Genomic DNA, 26,526 nt, shown 5'->3' with positions numbered 1-26,526 from the left:
CCAACCCAACAAGTACCTTCGGAAACACCTGTAGAGCACCTTTATAATCACCCAGTTACGTTGTGACGGTTGGTAGCACACAAAGTGTTCCTCCGGTAAACGGGAGTTGCATAATCTCATAGTCATAGGAACATGTATAAGTCATGAAGAAAGCAATAGCAACATACTAAACAATCGTGTGCTAAGCTAACGGAATGGGTCAAGTCAATCTCATCATTCTCCTAATGATGTGATCCCGTTAATCAAATGACAACTCATGTCTATGGCTAGGAAACATAACCATCTTTGATCAACGAGCTAGTCAAGTAGAGGCATACTAGTGACACTATGTTTGTCTATGTATTCACACATGTATTATGTTTCCGGTTAATACAATTCTAGCATGAATAATAAACATTTATCATGATATAAGGAAATAAATAATAACTTTATTATTGCCTCTAGGGCATATTTCCTTCAGCGAGGACACCAAGTGCGAAGCACAAAAAGAAGGACTATCGAAGAAACTACAGCCTCTGGACGACCGGTCGGGACCGGACGTCCGACGCCTGAAACTCAACATGCCCGAGTCCCAGCTAAAACAAGCTACAACGAGCGGATGTCTGGCCAGGACCGGACGACCGGCCACACCCTCCAGCGAGCGGACGACCGACAAGACCCGGACGTCCGGCGACTCTGCACCCGAGCCAAAATTAACGGAAGTCCGAAGCCACCGGACGTCCGGCGCATCCTTCACAGAACGAATTTAGCGGAAGTCCGACGACTCCGGACGTCCGGTCCCCCATGAGCCACCGGACGACCGGTCCCCAGCGGACGTCCAGCACCTGTCTGCGCACAGTTTTTGGCCGAAGCCCATGTACCCTTTCACTTCGCCCCTCTTTTGCACTAAGACTATAAATAGACCTCCCCCTCCTCCTAGTTAGGGTTAGCAAAGGATTAACTCATGTTTGTGTGAGAGCTTTGCTCATCCACTTGGTTACCTTCTCCTCGGAGATCGCACCTCCACCGGAGAAGATCCTTCCAAGCGGATTCAAGACCCCCTCTTGGGTGGCCCCATCAAGACCTCCTCACGGAGAAGAACCGGTTACCTTTTGTATCGTCTGTTGTTGACTTTGGATTGTGTATCCCCCTTTGTGTTTCGAGGATCTAGCATATGTGTGACTATATCTTGTTGGTTTGAGAGTTCCTCTTGTGTTTTCCCTCGTTTTCCCCTCGTGTTCTTCATGTTCTTAGTTGGGATCCGCTCCTTTCATGAAAGATCGGCCGCATAGGGTTCCACCCTACATCATTGATCTTGGTCATCAGTGCCACAATTGAGGGGATGTCTCTCTCGAAGATGCAATCATTTCGGTGTTTCCAAATCATCCAGGGTATGAGCAAGGTCGCGGAGGCGAGGCCCTTGCACATGGGTTTGGGCGTGAGCTGCCTCGTGGAGCGCCACATGGACTTTATCGATGGCTCGCTGTCAGGCGGGTTGCAGGGTACCCTAAGCCAGCACAGTACCTCATACCACATCTGCCATGAGAATGGATAGGCGAGGAGGAGATCTTGGATGGTCTCTGGGGCCTGGTCGCATAGCGGGTAGCGCACAGGGTGCTGCAGGCCGTGGCGGGCGAGGCTGTCAGCGGTCCAGCACCGATCGAGGTGAGCGAGCCAATGGAAGAATCGGACACAAGGCAGTGCCAGCACTTCCAAGTGAGCTTCCAGGCATCACAGGTGGTGGATCCGTGGAATGTGGCTAGGTAGGAAGACTGGGCAGTGTAGGTGCCCTTCGAGCTCCACTTCCAGATGAGGTGATCCGGCTCGGTAGAAAGCATCGTGTGCTCGATGAGGTGCCATATCTGTAGGTATTCGCCGATCTCCTGTATGCCAATGGTGCCTTGGATGTCGTGCGCCCAACTGTTAGCCCGAAGGCCGTCCGCCACCGTCCGCAGTTTTTGGCGGCGCTTCGGGATGCAGGAGTATAGTCGTGACACGATCTCGCGGACCGAGCGTCCCGTGATCCAGCGGTCTCCCAGAATAAGGCATTCACACCATTGCCGATTTGCATAGTTGTCGAGGCGAAGAAGAAGGCTCGCTAGTCGTCGCAGAACTGTAATTCAAGGCCGCTCCAAGCTCTGGTGCTGTTAGTGCAAATTAGCCATAGCCAACGTGTGCGTAGCACGAGGGCGGTCCGCTCGAGGTCGTGGACGCCAAGTCCTCCAGGCGAGATCGCCCGGGCGACGCACCGCCAGCTAACGTGTCAATTGCCACCATTGGCTTCTGTGTGTCCTACCAGAGGAATCCCCTCTGGATTTTCTCAAGCGCCTTAATGATCCTCTTCGGAGGTGCTAGAACCAGCAGCTGATGGATAGGGATTTGATAACCCACAAGTATAGGGGATCGCAATAGTTTTCGAGGGTAGAGTATTCAACCCAAATTTATTGGTTCGACACAAGGGGTGCCAAAGAATATTCTCAAGTATTAGCAGCTGAGTTGTCAATTCAACCACACCTGGAAAACTTAATATCTGCAGCAAAGTATTTAGTAGCAAAGTAGTATGGAAGTAACGGTAACGGTGGCAAAAGTAGCAGCAGCAGTTTTGTAGTAATTGTAACAGTGGCAACAGAAAAGTAACTAAGCGAAGATCAATATGTGAAAAGCTCGTAGGCAATGGATCAGTGATGGATAATTATGTCGGATGCGATTCCTCATGCAACAGTTATAACATAGGGTGACACAGAACTAGCTCCAGTTCATCAATGTAATGTAGGCATGTATTCCGAATATAGTCATACGTGCTTATGGAAAAGAACTTGCATGACATCTTTTGTCCTACCCTCCCGTGGCAGCGGGGTCCTATTGGAAACTAAGGGATATTAAGCCTCCTTTTAATAGAGTACCAGACCAAAGCATTAACACTTAGTGAATACATGAACTCCTCAAACTACGGTCATCCCCGGGAGTGGTCCCGATTATTGTCACTTTGGGGTTGCCAGATCATAACACATAGTAGGTGACTAATGACTTGCAAGATAGGATCAAGAACTCACATATATTCATGAAAACATAATAGGTTCAGATCTGAATTCATGGCACTCGGGCCCTAGTGACAAGCATTAAGCATAGCAAAGTCATCGCAACATCAATCTCAGAACATAATGGATACTAGGGATCAAATCCTAACAAAACTAACTTGATTACATGATAAATCTCATCCAACCCATCACCGTCCAGCAAGCCTACGATGGGATTACTCATGCACGGCGGTGAGCATCATGAAATTGGTGATGGAGGATGGTTGATGATGACGACGGCGATGGATTCCCCTCTCTGGAGCCCCGAACAGACTCTAGATCAGCCCCCCCGAGAGAGATTAGGGCTTGGCGGCGGCTCTTTATCATAAAATGCAATGAATCCTTCTCTCTGGTTTTTTCTCCCCGAATGTGAATATATGGAGTTGGAGTTGATGTCGGTGGAGCCTCAAGGGGCTCACGAGGCAGGGGGCGCGCCCTCCACCCTCGTGGACAGTGTGTGGTCCCCCTGGTGTTGATTCTTTCGCCAGTATTTTTTTTATAAATTCCAAAAATATTCTCTGTGAAGTTTCTGGTCGTTCCGAGAACTTTTATTTCTGCACAAAAATAACACCATGGCAATTCTGCTGAAAACAACGTCAATCTAGGTTAGTAACATTCAAATCATGCAAGTTAGAGTCCAAAACAAGGGCAAAAGTGTTTGGAAAAGTAGATACGTTGGAGACGTATCAACTCCCCCAAGCTTAAACATTTGCTTGTCCTCAAGCAATTCAGTTAACAAGCTGAAAGTGATAAAGAACAACTTTTACAAACTCTGTTTGCTCTTGTTGTTGTAAATATGTAAGCCAACATTCAAGTTTTCAGCAAAGATTATGAACTAACCATATTCACAATAACACTTAGGTCTCATGTTTACTCATATCAATGGCATAATCAACTAGCGAGCAATAATAATAAATCTAGGATGACAACACTTTCTCAAAACAATCATAATATGATATAACAAGATGGTATCTTGCTAGCCCTTTCTGAGACCGCAAAACATAAATGCAGAGCACCTCTAAAGATCAGTGACGGACTAGACATTGTAATTCATGGTAAAAGAGATCCAGTCATACCCAATGTAAATTAATGGCAATGCATGCAAATGACGGCGATGCTCTCCAACTGGTGCTTTTTAATAAGAGGACGATGACTCAACATAAAAGTAAATAGATAGGCCCTTCGTAGAGGGAAGCAGGGATTTGTAGAGGTGCCAGAGCTCGAGTTTTGAAACAGAGATAAATAATATTTTGAGTGGCATACTTTCATTGTCAACATAACAACCAAGAGATCTCAATATCTTCCATGCTACACACATTATAGGCGGTTCCCAAGCAGAATGGTAAAGTTTATACTCCCCCACCACCAACAAGCATCAATCCATGGCTTGCCTGAAACAACGGGTGCCTCCAACTAACAACAATCCTGGGGGAGTTTTGTTTGCAATTATTTTGATTTGAGCATGGGACTGGGCATCCCGGTTACCGGCCATTTTCTCGTGAATGGTGAGCGGAGTCCACTCATCGTGAGAGTAACCCGCCCAGCATGGAAGATATAGACAACCCTAGTTGATACATGAGCTATTCGAGCATACAAAACAGAATTTCATTTGAAGGTTTAGAGTTTGGCACATACAAATTTACTTGGAACGGCAGGTAGATACCGCATATAGGAAGGTATGATGGACTCATATGGAATAACTTTGGGGTTTATGGAAGTGGATGCACAAGCAGTATTCCCACTTAGTACAAGTGAAGGCTAGAAAGAGACTGGGAAGCGACCAACTAGAGAGCGACAACAGTCATGAACATATATTAAAATTAATCAACACTGAGTGCAAGCATGAGTAGGATACAATTCACCATGAACATAAATATCGTGGAGGCTATGTTGATTTGGTCTCAACTACATGCGTGAACATGTGCCAAGTCAAGCCACTCGAATCGTTCAAAGGATGATACCACCCTATCATACCACATCACAACTATTTTAATAGCATGTTGGCACGCAAGGTAAATCATTATAAACTCGTAGCAAATTAAGCATGGCATGAGCAACTATAATCTCTAATTGTCATTGCAAACATGTTTCATTCATAATATGCTGAATCAGGAACGATGAATTAATCATATTTACAAAAACAAGATAGGTCGAGTTCATACCAGCTTCTCTCATCTCAATCAGTCCATCATATATCATCATTATTGCATTTCACTTTCACGAACGAACGGTGTGGATAATAATAATAGTGCACGTGCATTGGACTAAGCTGGAATCTGCAAGCATTTAATACAAGGAAGAAGACAAGGTAATATGGGCTCTTGGTTAAATCAACAATAATGCAAATGAGAGCCACTCAACATTTTCATCATGGTCTTCTCCTCTCGACCCCCAAAGAAAAGAAAAGAAATAAAATATTTACATGCGAAAGCTCCCAACAAGCAAAAGGAGAACGAGAAATCTTTTTGGGTTTTCTTTTAATTACTACTACTACATGAATGAAAAGTAAACTAGCTAAAAGCTACACTAATTTTTTTCGTTTTTCTAACACACAAGAAGAAGGCTTAGAACAGAAAATAAACTAGCATGAATAGTACAATGAAAAAGTATGAGCACCGATAACTGGCATGAGTGTGTGAACATGAATGTAATATCGGTGAGAAATACGTACTCCGCCAAGCTTAGGTTTTTGGCCTAAGTTGGTCTATGGCCACTGCTGGCCTGGCGGATATCCAAAGTGGTAACTGGGGTCGTACTGAGATGCAGCGGCTACTGCCCGACGAGCTGCAGCTTGGAGGCAAGCTGCCTCCGTACTCCTCTCATACTCGTTCACTTCCTCCCTGGTTATAACATATCTCCTTTTTGCCTGAAAGTTAAAGAAAGTAGGAGCAGGGAGGGCAATATAGACAGCGCGCCGTCTGTCAAATATTAGTCGGTACTGGAGGAACTGTTCATTCCTCTCAACAAACTGATGGCGAACCATAGCATTATAATCTAGACAAGCAGGAGGCAACTCTATATCATTCTCATGTATGGGTACATCGAGATAATTAGCTACACGAGTTGCATAAATTCCACCAAACAAATCTCCACTTGTACCGTTATGATGCAACCTTCATGCAACAATAGCCCCCAAGTTGTATTGTTTATCACCTAATACCGCACTTTTGAGGACACAAAGATCTGGAACGCACATGTGACAAGCTTCATCTTTACCGTTAATGCATCTACCTATAAAGAGAGCAAAATAATGTATGGAAGGAAAATGAATGCTCCCTATGGTAGCTTGTGTGATTTCTCTAGATTCCCCCACAGTGATACTAGCAAGAAAGTCTTTATATTCAGATTTGCAAGGTTCACTAACATTGCCCTACTGCGGGAGTTTACAAGCAGTATTAAAATCTTCTAGGTCCATGGTGTATGATTTATCATAAAGATCAAATAAAACAATGTGAGAATTGCGCTAGGATGTAAATTTAAACCTTCTCACAAAGGAATCAGTTAGGTAGCGGTATTGCAGGCACATATCTGACACGAAGTCCTCAAGATCAGCATTACGCACATACACGTCAAATTCATCCTTGATACCTGCTTGGACCATAAACTCCTCTGACGGCCATTCACAAGGCCGCACTTGAGCTTCCCTCGGTGGCTCATTGTCTGGCTCACGTATCGCGAGCCTTGGTCCTTGCTTTCTTGAGGAACCACCTTGGTATAATTTCCTAAACATTTTTCTTCCTCTGAAAAATTTCTGAAATTTTTAGTGACTCAAAATAAAAGTGAACCAAACTCGGCAAGATTGACAACAACTACTCCCACAAGTGCCTAGAAGCTATATCATGCATTAAAACTACTTTGGACCATATAAATTTGACATGCAAGCTCAAGAACAGGGTCACCTTAGCAGCAAAAATTTGCAATAAATAAAGCACTAGAACAAAAACTAATTGGACCATTGGAAGAGTCACATACCAAAGAACAATCCCCCAAAACAGTTTTGTGAATGAATCTTTGAGCAAGGAGATAGAAAATGGCAGCAAGATGAGCTAGAACACGGGTTTGAGCTATGGGAGGATTTTTTCTGGAGGAAGACGAAGTGAGTGGGTGCTGGAATAAGTGGAGCGAGTCCACGTGGGGCCCACGAGGCAGGGGGCGCGCCCTGGACCCTCGTGGCCAGATGGTGAGTCCCCCTGATGTGTTCTCAGTGCCAGATATTCTTAAATATTCTAAAAAAATCATATTTCATTTTCAGGATGTTTGGAGAACTTTTATTTTTGGGGTATTTTTTATTGGTAGGATAATTCATAAAACAAACAGAAAATACTATTTTTGCTTTATTAATCTAAATAACAGAAAGTAAAAGGAGGGTACAGGGAGTTGTGCTTTCTAACTTCATCCATCTCATGCTCATCAAAAGGAATCCACTAACAAGGTTGATCAAGTCTTGTTAACAAACTCTTTCCGAATAACATGAAACCGGAGAATTTTCGAATAACACTAAGTTACCTCAACGGGGATATGCACGTCCCCAACAATAAGAATATCATATTTCTTCTTGACAGTAGGAAGAGGAAATTCAAAACCTCCAATAATAATCGTTGAAGTTTTTCCAATAGAATTGATACTGTGGACTTGAGGTTGTTTCCTCGGAAAGTGTACCGTATGCTCATTACCATTAATATGAAAAGTGACATTGCTTTTGTTGCAATCAATAACAGCCCCTGCAGTATTCAAAAAGGGTCTACCAAGGATAATCAACATACTATCGTCCTCGGGAATATCAGGAATAACAAAGTCCGTTAAAATAGTAACGTTTGCAACCACAACAGGCACATCCTCACAAATGCCGACAGGTATAGCAGTTGATTTATCGGCCATTTGCAAAGATATTTCAGTAGGTGTCAACTTATTCAAATCAAGTCTAGGATATAAAGAGAGGCATAACACTAACACCGGCTCCAAGATCACATAAAGCAGTTTTAACATAGTTTCTTTTAATGAAGCATGGTATAGTTGGTACTCCTGGATCTCCTAGTTTCTTATTCCACCTTTAAAAGTATAATTGGCAAGCATGGTGGAAATTTCAGCTTCCGGTATCTTTCTTTTATTTGTAACAATATCTTTCATATACTTAGCATAAGGATTCATTTTAAGCATATCAGTCAAACGCATACGCAAAAAGATAGGTCTAATCATTTCAGCAAAGCGTTCAAAATCCTCATCATCCTTTTTCTTGGATGGTTTGGGAGGAAAAGGCATGGGTTTCTGAACCCATGGTTCTCTTTCTTTACCGTGCTTCCTAGCAACGAAGTCTCTCTTATCATAACGTTGATTCTTTGATTGTGGGTTATCAAGATCAACAGCAGGTTCAATCTCTACATCATTGTTATTACTAGGTTGAGCATCAACATGAACATCATCATTAACATTATCACTAGGTTCATGTTCATCACTAGATTGTGTTTCAGCATCAGAAATAGAAATATCATTGGGATTCTTAGGTGTGTCAACAACAGGTTCAATAGAAGTATGCAAAGTCCTATCATTTTTTCGTTTTCTTCCTCTTAGAAGGACTAGGTGCATCAACATTAGTTCTCTGAGAATCTTGCTCAAATCTCTTAGGGTGGCCCTCAGGATACAAAGGTTCCCGAGTCATTTTACCCCCTCTAGTCACAACTCTAACCGCATTATCACTTTTATTATTATTTAATTCATTGAGAAAATCATTTTGAGCTTTAAGCACTTGTTCTACCTGAGTGGTAACCATAGAAGCATGTTTACTAATAAGTTTAAGGTCACCTTTAACTCTAGACATATAATCACTCAAGTGTTCAATCATATAAGCATTTCGTTTCAATTGTCTACCAACATAAGCATTGAAGTTTTCTTGTTTAACAATAAAATTATCAAACTCATCCAAGCATTGACTAGTAGACTTATTTCGAGGAATATCACCTTCATCAAACCTATAGAGAGAATTTACCTTTACTACCTGTGTCTGGTTTATCAAGACCATGTATTTCTTCAATAGGTGGTAAATTCTTAACATCTTCAGCTTTAATACCCTTTTCTTTCATAGATTTCTTTGCCTCTTGCATATCTTCAGGACTGAGAAATAGAATACCCCTTTTCTTCGGAGTTGGCTTTGGAGTTGGTTCAGGGAGTGTCCAATCATTATCATTACTCAATATATTATTCAATAGCAACTCAGCTTGCTCAGCAGTTCTTTCCCTGAAAACACAACCAGCACAACTATCCAGGTGGTCTCTGGAAGCATCAGTTAGTCCATTATAAAAGATATCGAGTATTTCATTTTTCTTGAGAGGATGGTCAGGCAAAGCATTAAGTAATCGGAGAAGCCTCCCCCAAGCTTGTGGGAAACTCTCTTCTTCAATTTGCACAAAATTATATATTTCCCTCAAAGGAGCTTGTTTCTTATGAGTGGGGAAATATTTAGCAGAGAAGTAATAAATCATATCCTGGGGACTACGCACACAACCAGGAGTAACAGAATTAAACCATGTTTTAGCATCACCCTTTAATGAGAATGGAAATAACTTAAGGATATAGCAGTAACGAATTTTTTCCTCATGAGTGAATAGGATGGCTATATCATTCAATTTAGTAAGATGTGCACAACAGTTTCAGATTCGTAGCCATAGAAAGGATCAGATTCAACCAAAGTAATTAACTCAGGATTGACAGAGAAATCATAATCCTTATCAGAAATACAGATAGGTGAAGTAGCAAAAGCGGGGTCATATTTCATTCTATTAAAGATTTTTTTTCAGCTTAGCTAACAGTTTCTTAAGATCATATCTACCTTTGCAAGAAAAAAGATCTCTAGCAGTTTCTTCATCCATAACATAACCCTCAGGTACATCAGGCAATTCATATCTAGGGGGAGAATCTTCATCATCACTTTCATCAATATTATCAGTTTCAATAATTTCATTCTCTCTAACCCTAGCAAGTTGTTCATCAAGAAATTTACCTAATGGCACAGTATTATCAAGCATAGAAGTAGTTTCATCATAAATATCATGCAAAGCAGAAGTGGCATCATCAATAACATGCGACATATCAGAATCAATAGGAGGAGTAGGTGTCGCAAGTTTACTCATAACAGAAGGTGAATCAAGTGCAGAGCTAGATGGCAGATTTTTACCTCCCCTCGTAGTTGAGGGATAAATCTTGGTCTTTTCGTCTTTCAAGTTCCTGATAGTGATCAGCAGAAATAAATCCCAAGTGACTCAAAGAATAGAGCTATGCTCCCCGGCAACGGCGCCAGAAAATAGTCTGGATAACCCACAAGTATAGGGGATCGCAATAGTCTTCGAGGGTAGAGTATTCAACCCAACTTTATTGATTCGACACAAGGGGAGCCAAAGAATATTCTCAAGTATTAGCAGCTGAGTTGTCAATACAACCGCACCTGGAAAACTTAATATCTGCAGCAAAGTATTTAGTAGCAAAGTAGTATGGAAGTAATGGTAATGGTGGCAAAAGTAGCAGTAGCAGTTTTGTAGTATTTGTAACAGTGGCAACAAAAAAGTAACTAATCGAAGATCAATATGTGAAAAGCTCATAGGCAATGGATCAGTGATGGATAATTATGTCGGATGCGATTCCTCATGCAACAGTTATAACATAGGGTGACACAGAACTAGCTCCAGTTCATCAATGTAATGTAGGCATGTATTCCGAATATAGTCATACGTGCTTATGGAAAAGAACTTGCATGACATCTTTTGTCCTACCCTCCCGTGGCAGCGGGGTCCTATTGGAAACTAAGGGATATTAAGGTCTCCTTTTAATAGAGTGCCGGACCAAAGCATTAACACTTAGTGAATACATCAACTCCTCAGACTACGGTCATCACCAGGAGTGGTCCCGATTATTGTCACTTCGGGGTTGCCGGATCATAACACATAGTAGGTGACTAATGACTTGCAAGATAGGCTCAAGAACTCACATATATTCATGAAAACATAATAGGTTCAGATCTGAATTCATGGCACTCGGGCCCTAGTGACAAGCATTAAGCATAGCAAAGTCATAGCAACATCGATCTCACAACATAATGGATACTAGGGATCAAACCCTAACAAAACTAACTCGATTACATGATAAATCTCATCCAACCCACCACCGTCCAACAAGCCTACGATGGGATTACTCACGCACGCCGGTGAGCATCATGAAATTGGTGATGGAGGATGGTTGATGATGACGACGGCGACGGATTCCCCTCTCCGGAGCCCCGAACAGACTCCAGACCAGCCCTCCTGAGAGAGATTAGGGCTTGGCGGCGGCTCCGTATCGTAAAACGTGATGAATCCTTCTCTTTGGTTTTTTCTCCCCGAACGTGAATATATGGAGTTGGAGTTGATGTCGCTGGAGCCTCAGGGGGCCCACAAGGCAGGGGGTGCGCCCCGGGGGGTGGGTGCGCCCTCCACCCTCGTGGACAGGGTGTGGCCCCCGTGTTGATTCGTTCGCTAGTATTTTTTATAAATTCCAAAAATATTCTCCGTGAAGTTTCAGGTCATTCCGAGAACTTTTATTTCTGCACAAAAATAACACCATGGCAATTCTCCTAAAAACAACGTCAGTCCGGGTTAGTTCCATTCAAATCATGCAAGTTAGAGTCCAAAACAAGGGCAAAAGTGTTCGGAAAAGTAGATACGTTGGAGACGTATCAGGATTGCGCTGAGCACGACTTTGACGAACGCGAGGCGGCCAGCCTTGTTCAGGAGCCGCGCCTTCCATGTAGGGAGCATGCCCAGGGTTTTGTCGACCATGGGCTGAAGTAGAGCAGCGAAGGGGTGTCTAATCGTCAATGGGATGCCAAGGTAGGTGATCGGCAAGTCCACGATGTGGTAGCCAAGCAAACCGATGGCGGCGCCACCTCGTCGTCATTGCAGCGAATAAGGGTGGCTGAAATCTTTAGGAAGTTCACCTGGAGGCCCGAGGCACATCCAAATAGCTGCAGGATTGCTTGCACCGCTAGGATGTCACCCGACGAGGGGTGGCAGAATAGGATCACATCGTTTGCATATAGTAATACAGCAGGCATCGGTCGCCGGGGTTGGAGCTGCTGCAGGATGTCCAGCTCAGTGGCGTGGTGTAGGAGGCGGCCAGGCGTGTCGACTGCTAGGACGAATATCTGGGGCAAGAGGGGATTGCCCTGTCGAAACCCGCATCGGTGCCAGATGGACGGGCCGGGCTTGCCGTTCAGGAGCACCTTGGTGCTGGCCAAGGAAAAAAGAATAGCCAACCAGTCCAGGAAACGGTCACCGAATACGCAGTGGCGCAGGACCTCGAAGAGGAACGGTTAGCTGATCGAGTCGAAGGCCCATGCCAAGTCGAGCTTTATTAGTACGCGAGGGGCCCCAAGCTGATGGAGGAGGCACTCCAAATGTCTAAAAATTGCGCGCAAGTACTAGAGCTTCTCAAATGTTGTCGGAGGTTAGATCCAACGACCAAGAAGCTTAGGTGATACCATGATATAGGCTCTTGGGAGCCGTTGGATTCAGATCCGACTGCTCCCGAGAGCTCTGGAATATTTTGCAAAAATGTCATCCAAATGTCTCAAAATTGCGCACAAGTACTGGGGCTTCTCAAATGCCGTCGGATCTTAGATCCAACAACCTAGAAACACATATCACAGTATCATCTAAGCCTTGGTATCACCTCAAACTTTCCCACGCTTAGCTATGTTGGTGGATGTCGTGAGACGGTTCCTAAACAATTGCTAGAGATTTTTTTTCACTTTGAGAGGAAGACTGACCTTCCACTAGTGGCGCGCGACGACCATAGTATAGCTTGTGGTAAGCTGCACATATATATATTTGATCGAGAATTGGGTAGAGGCCATTAGGTACCACGACACCGCGTCTAGTTCGCTCGTCAGATGAATGCCTCTAAGCCGCTCGGAAAGAGATTGCCAACAAACCATCTCTCAAGTGGAAAGCTATGGCAAAAGGCAGTCGCCGAAGTGGAGGAGCACGACACATCAGCCATGAAGATATCCAGCTCCACCACTATGGAGTACATATCTCGGTGGTTGTTCCTTCTCCGCGACCGCTCCCTATGGCTATCACCCCAAACTTATGGAAGTTCAGCTTGAGCCCATACATTGCGTCGAACCATAGTAACACTAGTTTCACCGAGGCCATGATGAGCTGATCAGGTTCAAGCAACAATATCATGCCGTGTGCGTATGTGTGGATGATTTAAAAAAACAAAGTATGACGATGATTTACTTTTTATTCTTTTATGTCCTTGTTCATTGTCTTGGTAATTGTGGTGATAAAGTTTTGTCCAAGATATATTCGCGAAAAAATTATTTTATTTTTTAGAACGAAGGCTCAAGCATAGTCCGACTTTAAATTAATAAAGCCATCAACCGGCCTGAAATAACATAGAACAACTTACCAAAAAAAGGAATACATGCTACCTCTTGAGCATGCGTTGGTTTTCCCTTGAAGAGGAAAGGGTGATGCAGCAAAGTAGCGTAAGTATTTCCCTCAGTTTTTGAGAACCAAGGTATCAATTCAGTAGGAGACTACACGCAAATCGCCTAGTACCTGCACAAACAATCAAGAGCCTTGCAACCAACGCGATAAAGGGGTTGTCAATCCCTTCACAGCCACTTGCAAAAGTGAGGTCTGATAAAGATAATAAGATCAATATTTTTGGTATTTTTGTTATATAGATCAGAAAATAAAGATTGTAAAATAAATAGTAAACCAGAATTATAGATCGGAAACTTATATGATGCAAAGTAGACCCGGGGGCCATAGGTTTCACTAGTGGCTTCTCTCATGATAGCATATATTACGGTGGGTGAACAAATTACTGCCGAGCAATTGATAGAAAAGCGCATAGTTATGAGAATATCTACTCATGGATCGTGAACATAGGCATCACGTCCGTGTCAAGTAGGCCGAAACGATTCTGCATCTACTACTATTACTCCACACATCGACCGCTATCAGCATGCAGCTAGAGTATTAAGTTCATAAGAACGGAGTAACGCATTAGGCAAGATGACATGATGTATGATACGTCTCCAACGTATCTATAATTTTTGATTGTTCCATGCTATTATATTATCTGTTTTGGATGTTTAATGGGCTTTATTATACACTTTTATATTATTTTTGGGACTAACCTACTAACCCAAGGCCCAGTGCAAATTCCTGTTTTTTTGCCTATTTCGGTGTTTCGCTGAAAAGGAATATCAAACGGAATCCAAACAGAATGAAACTTCGGAAGAGTGATTTTTGGAACAAACGTGATCCAGAGGACTTGGAGTGGACGTCAAGAAAGAAGCGAGGAGGCCACGAGGCAGGGAGGCGCTCCTGCCCCCCTGGGCATGCCCCCCACCCTCATGGGCCCCTCACAGATCCACCGACCTACTTCTTCCTCCTATATATACCCATATACCCCGAAACCATCCAGGAGCACCACGAAAACCCTATTTCCACCGCCGCAACCTTCTGTACCCATGAGATCCCATCTTGGGGCCTTTTCCGGTGCTCCGACGGAGGGGGAATTGATCATGGAGGGCTTCTACATCCACACCATAGCCTCTCCGATGATGTGTGAGTAGTTCACCACAGACCTTCGGGTCCATAGTTATTAGCTAGATGGCTTCTTCTCTCTCTTTGGATCTCAATACAAAGTTCTCCTCGATCTTCTTGGAGATCTATTCGATGTAACTCTTTTTGCGGTGTGTTTGTCGAGATCCGATGAATTGTGGGTTTATGCTCAAGATTATCTATGAACAATATTTGAATCTCCTCCGAACTCTTTTATGTATGATTTGTTATCTTTGCAAGTCTCTTCGAATTATCAGTTTGGTTTGGCCTACTAGATTGATCTTTCTTGCAATGGGAGAAGTGCTTAGCTTTGGGTTCAATCTTGCATTGCTCGATCCCAGTGACAGTAGGCGAAACAACACTTATTGTATTGTTGCCATCGAGGATAAAAAGATGGGGTTTATATCATATTCTTGAGTTTATCCCTCTACATCATGTCATCTTGCCTAATGTGTTACTCTGTTCTTATGAACTTAATACTCTATATGCATGCTGGATAGCGGTCGATGTGTGGAGTAATAGTAGTAGATGCAGAATCGTTTCGGTCTACTTGTCGCGGACGTGATGCCTATATACACGATCATGCCTAGATATTCTCATAATTATGCACTTTTCTATCAATTGCTCGACAGTAATTTGTTCACCCACCGTAATACTTATGCTTACTTGAGAGAAGCCACTAGTAAAACCTATGGCCCCCGGGTCTATTTTCCATCATATTAGTTTCCAATCTATTTTATTTTGCAATCTTTACTTTCAATCTTTATCATAAAAATACCAAAAATATTATCTTATCATCTCTATCAGATCTCACTTTTGCAAGTGGCCGTGAAGGGATTGATAACCCCTTTATCGCGTTGGTTTCAAGGTTCTTATTTGTTTGTGTAGGTACAAGGGACTTGCGTGTGGCCTCCTACTGGATTGATACCTTGGTTCTCAAAAACTGAGGGAAATACTTACGTTACTTTGCTGCATCACCCTTTCCCCTTCAAGGAAAAACCAACGCATGCTCAAGAGGTAGCAAGAAGGATTTCTGGCACCGTTGCCTGAGAGTCTATGCACAAGTCAAGACATACCAGGTACCCATCACAAAATCTTATCCCTCGCATTACATTATTTGCCATTTGCCTCTCGTTTTCATCTCCCCCACTTCACCCTTGCCGTTTTATTCGCCCTCTTTTTTGGTTCGTCTCTTTTCGCTTGCTTCTTGTTCGCTTGTGTGTTGGATTTCTTGCTTGTCACGCTGGCTCAAGATAATACTAAATTGTGTGACTTTTCCAATACCAACAACAATGATTTTCTTAGCACTCCGATTGCTCCTATTACCGATGCTGAATCTTGTGAAATTAATGCCGCCTTGTTGAATCTTGTCATGAAAGATCAATTCGCCGGCTTTCCTAGTGAAGATGCCGCTACCCATCTAAACAGCTTTGTTGATTTGTGTGATATGCAAAAGAAGAAAGATGTGGATAATGATATTGTTAAATTGAAGCTATTTCTTTTTCGCTTAGAGATCATGCTAAAACTTGGTTTTCATCTTTGCCTAAAAATAGTATTGATTCATGGAATAAGTGCAAAGATGCTTTTATCTCTAAGTATTTTCCTCCCGCTAAGATCATCTCTCTTAGAAACGATATTATGAATTTTAAGCAACTTGATCATGAACATGTTGCACAAGCTTGGGAGAGGATGAAATTAATGATACGTAATTGCCCTACACATGGTTTGAATTTATGGATGATTATACAAAAAAATTATGCCGGATTGAATTTTGCTTCTAGAAATCTTTTAGATTCGGCCTCGGGAGGCATTTTTATGGAAATCACTTTAGGAGAAGCTACTAAACTCCTAGATAATATTATGGTTAATTATTCTCAGTGGCACACTGAAAGATCTACTAGTAAAAAGGTAAATGCAATTGAAGAGATTAATGTTTTGAGTGGAAAGATCGATGAACTTATGAAATTGTTTGCTAATAAGAGTGTTTCTTCTGATCCCAATGATATTCCTTTGTCTACTTTGATTGATAATAATAATGAATCTATGGATGTGAATTTTGTTGGTAGGAACAATTTTGGTAACAACGCTTATAGAGGAAACTTTAATCCTAGGCCGTATCCTAGTAATTCCTCTAATAATTATGGTAATTCCTACAACAACTCTTATGGAAATTTTAATAAGATGCCCTCCGATTTTGAGACTAGTGTTAAAGAATTTATGATTTCTCAAAAGAATTTCAATGCTTTGCTTGAAGAAAAATTGTCTAAGATTGATGAGTTGGCTAGGAGCGTGGATAGAATTTCTCTTGATGTTGATTCTTTGAAACATAGATCTATTCCACCTAAGCATGATATCAATGAGTCTCTCAAAGCTATGAGAATTTCCATTGATGAGTGCAAAGAAAGAACCGCTAGAATGCGTGCTAAAAAAGATTGCTTTGTGAAAGCGTGTTCCTCTAGTTTTCATGATAATAAGGATGAAGATCTAAAAGTGATTGATGTGTCTTCTATTAAATCTTTGTTTTGAAATATGAATCTTGATAATGATGGGACTGGAGATGAGTCAACTTTTGTTAAAAGGCGTCCCAATGATTCAGAGTTTTTAGATCTTGATGCAAAAATTGGTAAAAGTGGGATTGAAGAGGTCAAAACTTTACATAGCAATGAACCCACTATTTTGGATTTCAAGGAATTTAATTATGATAATTGTTCTTTAATAGATTGTATTTCCTTGTTGCAATCCGTGCTAAATTATCCGCATGCTTATAGTCAAAATAAGGCTTCTACTAAACATATCGTTGATGCTTTAATGCAATCCTATGAAGAAAAGCTTGAATTAGAAGTTTCTATCCCTAGAAAACTTTATGATGAGTGGGAACCTACTATTAAAATTAAAATTAAAGATCATGAGTGCTATGCTTTGTGTGATTTGGGTGCTAGTGTTTCCACGATTCCAAAAACATTGTGTGATATGTTAGGTTTCCGTGAATTTGATGATTGTTATTTAAACTTGCACCTTGTGGATTCCACCATTAAGAAACCTACGGGAAGAATTAATGATGTTCTTATTGTTGCAAATAGGAATTATGTGCCCGTAGATTTCATTGTTCTTGATATAGATTGCAATCCTTCATGTCCTAGTATTCTTGGTAGACCTTTCCTTGCAATTATTGATATGAAAGAAGGGAATATTAGATTCCAATTTCCGTTAAGGAAAGGCATGGAACACTTTCCTAGAAAGAAAATAAAATTACCTTATGAATCTATTATGAGAGCCACTTATGGATTGCATGCCAAAGATGATAATACCTAGATCTATCCTTGCCTTTATGCCTAGCTAGGGGCGTTAAACGATAGCGCTTGTTGGGAGGCAACCCAATTTTATTTTTGTTTCTTGATTTTTGGTTCTGTTTAGTAATAAATCTTTAATCTAGCTTCTGTTTAGATGTGGTTTCATATTTTAATTAGTGTTTGTGCCAAGTAGAACCTTTGGGAAGACTTGGGTGAAGTCTTTTTGATCTTGCTGTAAAAAACAGAAACTTTAGCGCTCACGAGATTAGCTACAAATTTTTACTGGAGAGTGCTATTTAGTTGATTCTATTTTCAGATGATTAATAGATAAATTCCTCACTTCCAGAAATTTATTTTAGAATTTTTGGAGTTCCAGAAGTATGCGTTTGATACAAATTACTACAGACTGTTCTGTTTTTGACAGATTCTGTTTTTCGTGTGTTGTTTGCCTATTTTGATGAATCTATGGCTAGTATCGGAGGTTATGAACCATAGAGAAGTTGGAATACAGTAGGTTTGACACCAATATAAATAAAGAAGGAGTTCATTACAGTACCTGAAGTTGGTGGTTTGTTTTCTTTCGCTAACAGAGCTCATGAGATTTTCTGTTAAGTTTTGTGTTGTGAAGTTTTCAAGTTTTGGGTAAAGATTTGATGGATTATGGAATAAGGAGTGGCAAGAGCCTAAGCTTGGGGATGCCCAAGGCACCCCAAGGTAAAATTCAATGATAACCAAAAGCCTAAGCTTGGGGATGCCCTGGAAGGCATCCCCTCTTTCGTCTTCGTCCATCGGTAACTTTACTTGATGCTATATTTTTATTCACCACATGATATGTGTTTTGCTTGGAGCGTATTGTATGATTTGAGTCTTTTATTTTTAGTTCACCACAATCATCCTTTCTGTACACACCTTTTGGGAGAGACACACATTAATCAGAATTTATTAGAATACTCTATGTGCTTCACTTATATCTTTTGAGCTAAACAATTTTGCTCTAGTGCTTCACTTATATCTTTTAGAGCACGGTGGTGGTTTTATTTTATAGAAATTATTGATCTCATGCTTCACTTATATTATTTTGAGAGCCTTTTAGAACAGTATGGTAATTTGCTTTGGCTATAAAATTAGTCCTAATATGATACGCATCTAAGATGGATATAATAAAAACTTTCATATAAGTGCATTGAATACTAAGAGAAGTTTGATAGTTGATGATTGTTTTGAGATATGGAGATAGTGATATTAAAGTTGTGCTAGTTGAGTAGTTATGAATTTAAGAAATACTTGTGTTGAAGTTTGCAAGTCCCGTAGCATGCACGTATGGTAAATGTTGTGTAACAAATTTGAAACATGAGGTGTTCTTTGATTGTCATCCTTATGAGTGGCGGTCGGGGACGAGCGGTGGTCTTTTCCTACGAATCTATCCCCCTAGGAGCATGCGCGTAGTGCTTGGTTTTTGATGACTTGTAGATTTTTGCAATAAGTATGTGAGTTCTTTATGACTAATGTTCAGTCCATGGATTATACGCACTCTCACCCTTCCATCATTGCTAGCCTCTTCGGTACCGTGCATTGCCCTTTCTCACCTTGAGAGTTGGTGCAAACTTCACCGGTGCATCCAAACCCCGTGATACGATACGCTCTATCACACATAAACCTCCTTATATCTTCCTCAAAACAGCCACCATACCTACCTATTATGGCATTTCCATAGCCATTCCGAGATATATTGCCATGCAACTTTCCACCGCTCCGTTTATTATGACGCGCTTCATCATTGTCATATTGCCTTGCATGATCATGTAGTTGACATCGTATTTGTGGCAAAGCCACCATGCATATTATTTCATACATGTCACTCTTGATTGATTGCCCATCCCGGTACACCGCCGGAGGCATTCATATAGAGTCATATTTTGTTCTAGTATCGAGTTGTAATCATTGAGTTGTAAATAAATAGAAGTGTGATGGTCATCATTAATAGAGCATTGTCCCAAATAAAAAAAAGAGAGAAAGGCCAAAAAAAGGAAAGGCCCAAAAAAGAAAAAAAGAAATAAAAAGGGAGAGTGCTACTATCCTTTTTCCACACTTGTGCTTCAAAGTAGCACCATGATCTTTATGATAGAGAGTCTCTTGTTTTGTCACTTTCATATACTAGTGGGAATTTTTCGTTATAGAACTTGGCTTGTATATTCCAACAATGGGCTTCCTCAAATGCCCTAGGTCTTCATGAGCAAGCAAGTTGGATGCACACCCACTTAGTTTCTTTTGTTGAGCTTTCATACATTTATAGCTCTAGTGCATCCGTTGCATGGCAATCCCTACTCCTTGCATTGTCATCAATTGATGGGCATCTCCCCAGCCCGTTGATTAGCCGCGTCAATGTGAGACTTTCTCCTTTTTGTCTTCTCCACATAACCCCCATCATTATATTCTATTCCACCCATAGTGCTATATCCATGGCTCACGCTCATGTATTGCGTGAAAGTTGAAAAAAGTTTGAGATTACTAAAGTATGAAACAATTGCTTGGCTTGTCATCGGGGTTGTGCACGATGAGAGCATTCTTGTGTGATGAAAATGGAGCATGACCAAACTATATGATTTTGTAGGGATGAACTTTCTTTGGCCATGTTATTTTGAGAAGACATGATTGCTTAGTTAGTATGCTTGAAGTATTATTATTTTTATGTCAATATTAAAATTTTATCTTGAATCTTTCGGATCTGAAAATTCATGCCACAATAAAGAGAATTACTTAGAAAATTATGTTAGGTAGCATTCCACATCAAAAATTCTGTTTTGATCATTTACCTACTCGAGGACGAGCAGGAATTAAGCTTGGGGATGCTTGATACGTCTCCAACGTATCTATAATTTTTGAATGTTCCATGCTATTATATTATCTGTTTTGGATGTTTAATGGGCTTTATTATACACTTTTATATTATTTTTGGGACTAACCTACTAACCCAAGGCCCAGTGCAAATTGTTGTTTTTTTGCCTATTTCAGTGTTTCGCAGAAAAGGAATATCAAACGGAATCCAAATGGAATGAAACCTTCGAGAGAGTGATTTTTGGAACAAAGGTGATCTAGAGGACTTGGAGGGGACGTCAAGAAAGAAGCAAGGAGGCCACGAGGCAGGGAGGCGCGCCCCCCACCCTCGTGGGCCCCTCGCAGCTCCACCGACCTACTTCTTCCTCCTATATATACCCATATACCCCGAAACCATCCAGGAGCACCACGAAACCCTATTTCCACCGCCGCAACCGTCTGTACCCGTGAGATCCCATCTTGGGGCCTTTTCCGGCGCTCCGCCTGAGGGGGAATCGATCACGGAGGGCTTCTACATCAACACCATAGCCTCTCCGATGATGTGTGAGTAGTTTACCACAGACCTTCAGGTCCATAGTTATTAGCTAGATGGCTTCTTCTCTCTCTTTGGATCTCAATACAAAGTTCTCCTCGATCTTCTTGGAGATCTATTCGTTGTAACTCTTTTTGCGGTGTGTTTGTCGAGATCCAATGAATTGTGGGTTTATGATCAAGATTATCTATGAACAATATTTGAATCTCCTCTGAATTCTTTGATGTATGATTTGTTATCTTTGCAAGTCTCTTCGAATTATCAGTTTGGTTTGGCCTACTAGATTGATCTTTCTTGCAATGGGAGAGGTGCTTAGCTTTGGGTTCAATCTTGCGTTGCTCGATCCCAGTGACAGTAGGGGAAACGACACGTATTGTATTGTTGCCATAGAGGATAAAAAGATGGGGTTTATATCATATTGCTTGAGTTTATCCCTCTACATCATGTCATCTTGCCTAATGCGTTACTCTGTTCTTATGAACTTAATACTCTAGATGCATGCTGGATAGCGGTCGATGTGTGGAGTAATAGTAGTAGATGCAGAATCATTTCGGTCTACTTGTCGCAGACGTGATGCATGTATACATGATCATGCCTAGATATTCTCATAATTATGCACTTTTCTATCAATTGCTCGATAGTAATTTGTTCACCCACCGTAATACTTATGCTATCTTGAGAGAAGCCACTAGTGAAACCTATGGCCCCCGGGTCTATTTTCCATCATAAGTTTCCAATCTATTTTATTTTGCAATCTTTACTTTCAATCTTTATCATAAAAATACCAAAAATATTATCTTATCATCTCTATCAGATCTCACTTTTGCAAGTGGCCGTGAAGGGATTGACAACCCATTTATCACGTTGGTTGCAAGGTTCTTATTTGTTTGTGTAGGTACGAGGGACTTGCTTGTGGCCTCCTACTGGATAGATACCTTGGTTCTCAAAAACTAAGGGAAATACTTACGCTACTGTGCTGCATCACCCTTTCCTCTTCAAGGGAAAACCAACACATGCTCAAGAGGTAGCAATGTACAGGGATAAACTCAAGCAATATGATATAAACCCCATATTTTTATCCTCGATGACAACAATACAATACGTGTCGGTTCCCTTTCTGTCACTGGGATCGAGCACCACAAGATTGAACCCAAAGCTAAGCACTTCTCCCATTGCAAGCAAGATCAATCTAGTAGGCCAAACTAAACCGATAATTCGAAGAGACTTGCAAAGATATCAAATCATGCATATAAGAATTCAGAGAATCAAATATTGCTCATAGATAATCTTGATCATTAACCCACAATTCATCGGATCTCGACAAACACACCGCAAAAAGTATTACATCGAATAGATCTCCAAGAACATCGAGGAGAACTTTGTGTTGAGAACCAAAGAGAGAGAAGAAGCCATCTAGCTAATAACTATGGACCCGAAGGTCTGTGGTAAACTACTCACACATCATCGGAGAGGCTATGGTGTTGATGTAGAAGCCCTTCGTGATCGAATCCCCCTCCGGCAGATCGCCGGAAAAGACCCCAAGATGGGATCTCATGGGTACAGAAGGTTGCGGTGGTGGAAAAGTGGTTTTGTGGCTCCCCTGGATGTTTTTAGGGTATAAGAGTATATATAGGCGAAAGAAGTAGGTCGGTGGAGCTACGAGGGGCCCACGAGGGTGGGGGGTGTGCCTACCCCCCTGGGCGCGCCCTCCTGCCTCGTGGCCGCCTTGTTGCGTCTCTGACTTCCACTCCAAGTCTCCTGGATTGCGTTTGTTCCAAGAAAGATCCTCGCGAAGGTTTCGTTTCGTTTGGATTCCGTTTGATATTCCTTTTCTGCGAAACACTGAAATAGGCAAAAAAAATAGCAATTTGCACTGGGCCTTCAGTTAATAGGTTAGTCCCAAAAATAATATAAGAGAGCATATTAAAGCCCATTAAACATCCAAAACAGATAATATAATAGCATGGAACAATAAAAAATTATAGATACGTTCGAGACGTATCACCATCCCCAAGCTTAATTCCTGCTCGTCCTCGAGTAGCTAAATGATAAAAACAGAATTTTTGATGTGGAATGCTACCTAACATAATTTTCAATGTAATTTTCTTTATTGTGGCATGAATGTTCAGATCCGAAAGATTCAAGACAAAAGTTTAATATTGACATAAAAATAATAATACTTCAAGCATACTAACTAAGCAATTATGTCTTCTTAAAATAACATAACCAAAGAAAGCTCATCCCTACTAAATCATATAGTTTGGCTATGCTCCATCTTCGTCACACAAAATGCTCTCATCATGCACAACCCCGATGACAAGCCAAGCAATTGTTTCATACTTTAGTATTCTCAAACTTTTTCAACTTTCACGCAATACATGAGCGCGAGCCATGGACATCGCACTATGTGTGGAATAGAATATGATTATGGAGGTTGTGCGAAGAAGACAAAAAAGGAGAAAGTCTCACATCGACGCGGCTAATCAACGGGCTATGGAGATGCCCATCAATTGATGTCAATGCGAGCAGTAGGGATTGCCATGCAACGGATGCACTAGAGCTATAAATGTATGAAAGCTCAACAAAAGAAACTAAGTGGGTGTGCATCCAACTTGCTTGCTCACGAAAACCTAGGGCATTTGAGGAAGCCCATTGTTGGAATATACAAGCCAAGTTCTATAATGAAAAATTCCCACTAGTATATTGAAGTGAAAAAATAAGAGACTCTGTATCATGAAGATCATGGTGCTACTTTGAAGCACAAGTGTGGAAAAAGGATAGTAACATTGTCCCTTCTCTCTTTTTCTCTCATTTTTTTGGGCCTTCTCTTTTTTTATTTGGCTTTTCTCTCTTTTTTTGGCCTTTCTGTTTTTATTTGGCCTTTCTCTTTTTTTTTTAATTTCCTCACACGGGACAATGCTCTAACAATGATGATCATCACACTTCTATTTATTTACAACTCAAGGATTACAACTCGATACTAGAACAAAATATGACTCTATATGAGTGCCTCCGGCGGCGTACCGGGATGGGCAATGAATCAGAGTGACATGTATGAAAAATTATGCATGGTGGCCTTGCCACAAATACGATGTCAACTACATGATCATGCAAGGCAATATGACAATGATGAAGCATGTCATAATAAACGGAACGGTGGAAAGTTGCATGGCAATATATCTCGGAATGGCTATGGAAATGCCATAATAGGTAGGTATGGTGGCTGTTTTGAGGAAGATATAAGGAGGATTATGTGTGATAGAGCGTATCATATCACGGGGTTTGGATACACCGGCGAAGTTTGCACAAACTCTCAAGGTGATAAAGGGCAATGGACGGTACCGAAGAGGTTAGCAATGATGGAAGGGTGAGAGTGCGAATAATCCATGGACTCAACATTAGTCATAATGAACTCACATACTTATTGCAAAAATCTACAAGTCATCAAAACCAAGCACTACGTGCATGCTCTTAGGGGGATATATTGGTAGGAAAAGACCATCTCTCGTCCCCGACCGCCACTCATAAGGAGGACAATTAAAGAAACACCTCATGCTTCAAATTTGTTATACAACGGTTACCATACGTGCATGCTACGGGACTTGCAAACTCCAACACAAGTATTTCTCAAATTCAAAATTACTCAACTAGCACGACTCTAATATTACCATCTTCATATCTCAAAACAATCGTCAAGTATCAAACTTCCCATATTATTCAATGCACTCTATATGGAAGTTTTTATTATACCCATATTGGATGCCCATCATATTAGGACTAATATTATAGCCAAAGAAAATTACCATGCCGTCTAAAAGACTCTCAAAATAATATAAGTGAAGCATGACAGATCAATAATTTCTATAAAATAAAACCACCACCGTGCCCTAAAAAGATATAAGTGAAGCACTAGAGCAAAATTATCTAGCTCAAAAGATATAAGTGAAGCACATAGAGTATTCTAATAAATTCCGATTCATGTGTGTCTCTCCCAAAAGGTGTGTACAGCAAGGATGATTGTGGTAAATAAAAAGCAAAGACTCAAATCATACAAGACGCTCCAAGCAAAACACATATCATGTGGTGAATAAAAATATAGCATCAAGTAAAGTTACCGGTAGACGAAGTCGAAAGATGGGATACCTTCTGGGGCATCCCCAAGCTTAGGCTTTTCGTTGTCCTTGAATTTTACCTTGGGGTGCCTTGGGCATCCCCAAGATTAGGCTCTTTCCACTCCTTATTCCAAAATCCATCAAATCTTTACCCAAAAACTTGAAAACTTCACAACACAAAACTTAAACAGAAAATCTCATGAGCTCCGTTAGTGTAAGAAAACAAATCACCACTTTAAGGTACTGTAATGAACTCATTCTTTATTTATATTGGTGTTAAACCTACTGTATTCCAACTTCTCTATGGTTCATACCCCCGATACTTGCCATAGATTCATCAAAATAAGCAAACAACACACGAAAAACAGAATCTGTCAAAAACAGAACAATCTGTAGTAATCTGTATCAAACGTATACTTCTGGAACTCCAAAAATTCTTAAATAAATTGGTGGACATGAGGAATTTATCTATTAATCAGATGCAAAAATAATCAACCTAAAAGCACTCTCCACTAAAAAAGGCAGCTAATCTCGTGAGCGCTAAAGTTTCTGTTTTTTACAGCAAGATCGTAAAGACTTCACCCAAGTCTTCCCAAAGGTTCTACTTGGCACAAACACTAATTAAAACATAAAACCACATCTAAACATAGGCTAGATGAATTATTTATTACTAAACAGGAACAAAAAGCAAGGAACAAAAATAAAATTGGTTGCCTCCCAACAAGCGCTATCGTTTAACGCCCCTAGCTAGGCATAAAAACAAGAATAGATCTAGGTATTGCCATCTTTGGTATTTATCTTTTTAATGGGGTTATGCTCGGATCCGGGAGGTTCCTTACGTTTCCCTTCATACTCGGAGATCTTTAGATCTAGAGCATCCAACCGCTTATTGCAAAGAGTGATCAACATATTCATGCGGTGGAGGTTCCCACTAACATTTTTAAGAGGTTCAAGAGATTTTTGCAAAATTTTAGTAACCTCGCATATTTTCTCAAAAACTTGGGTTCCTTCTTGAGTATGACGAAGTCCCTTATGTGGGGGTAGTACTCCTACTATTCCCTCTATAATCTCATACACAATACTGGGATCAATTTC

Source organism: Aegilops tauschii, chromosome 6 (assembly GCF_002575655.3).
Source record: "Aegilops tauschii subsp. strangulata cultivar AL8/78 chromosome 6, Aet v6.0, whole genome shotgun sequence".
Classification (NCBI taxonomy): Eukaryota; Viridiplantae; Streptophyta; class Magnoliopsida; order Poales; family Poaceae; genus Aegilops; species Aegilops tauschii.
Note: the sequence above shows the minus strand (reverse complement) of the source record.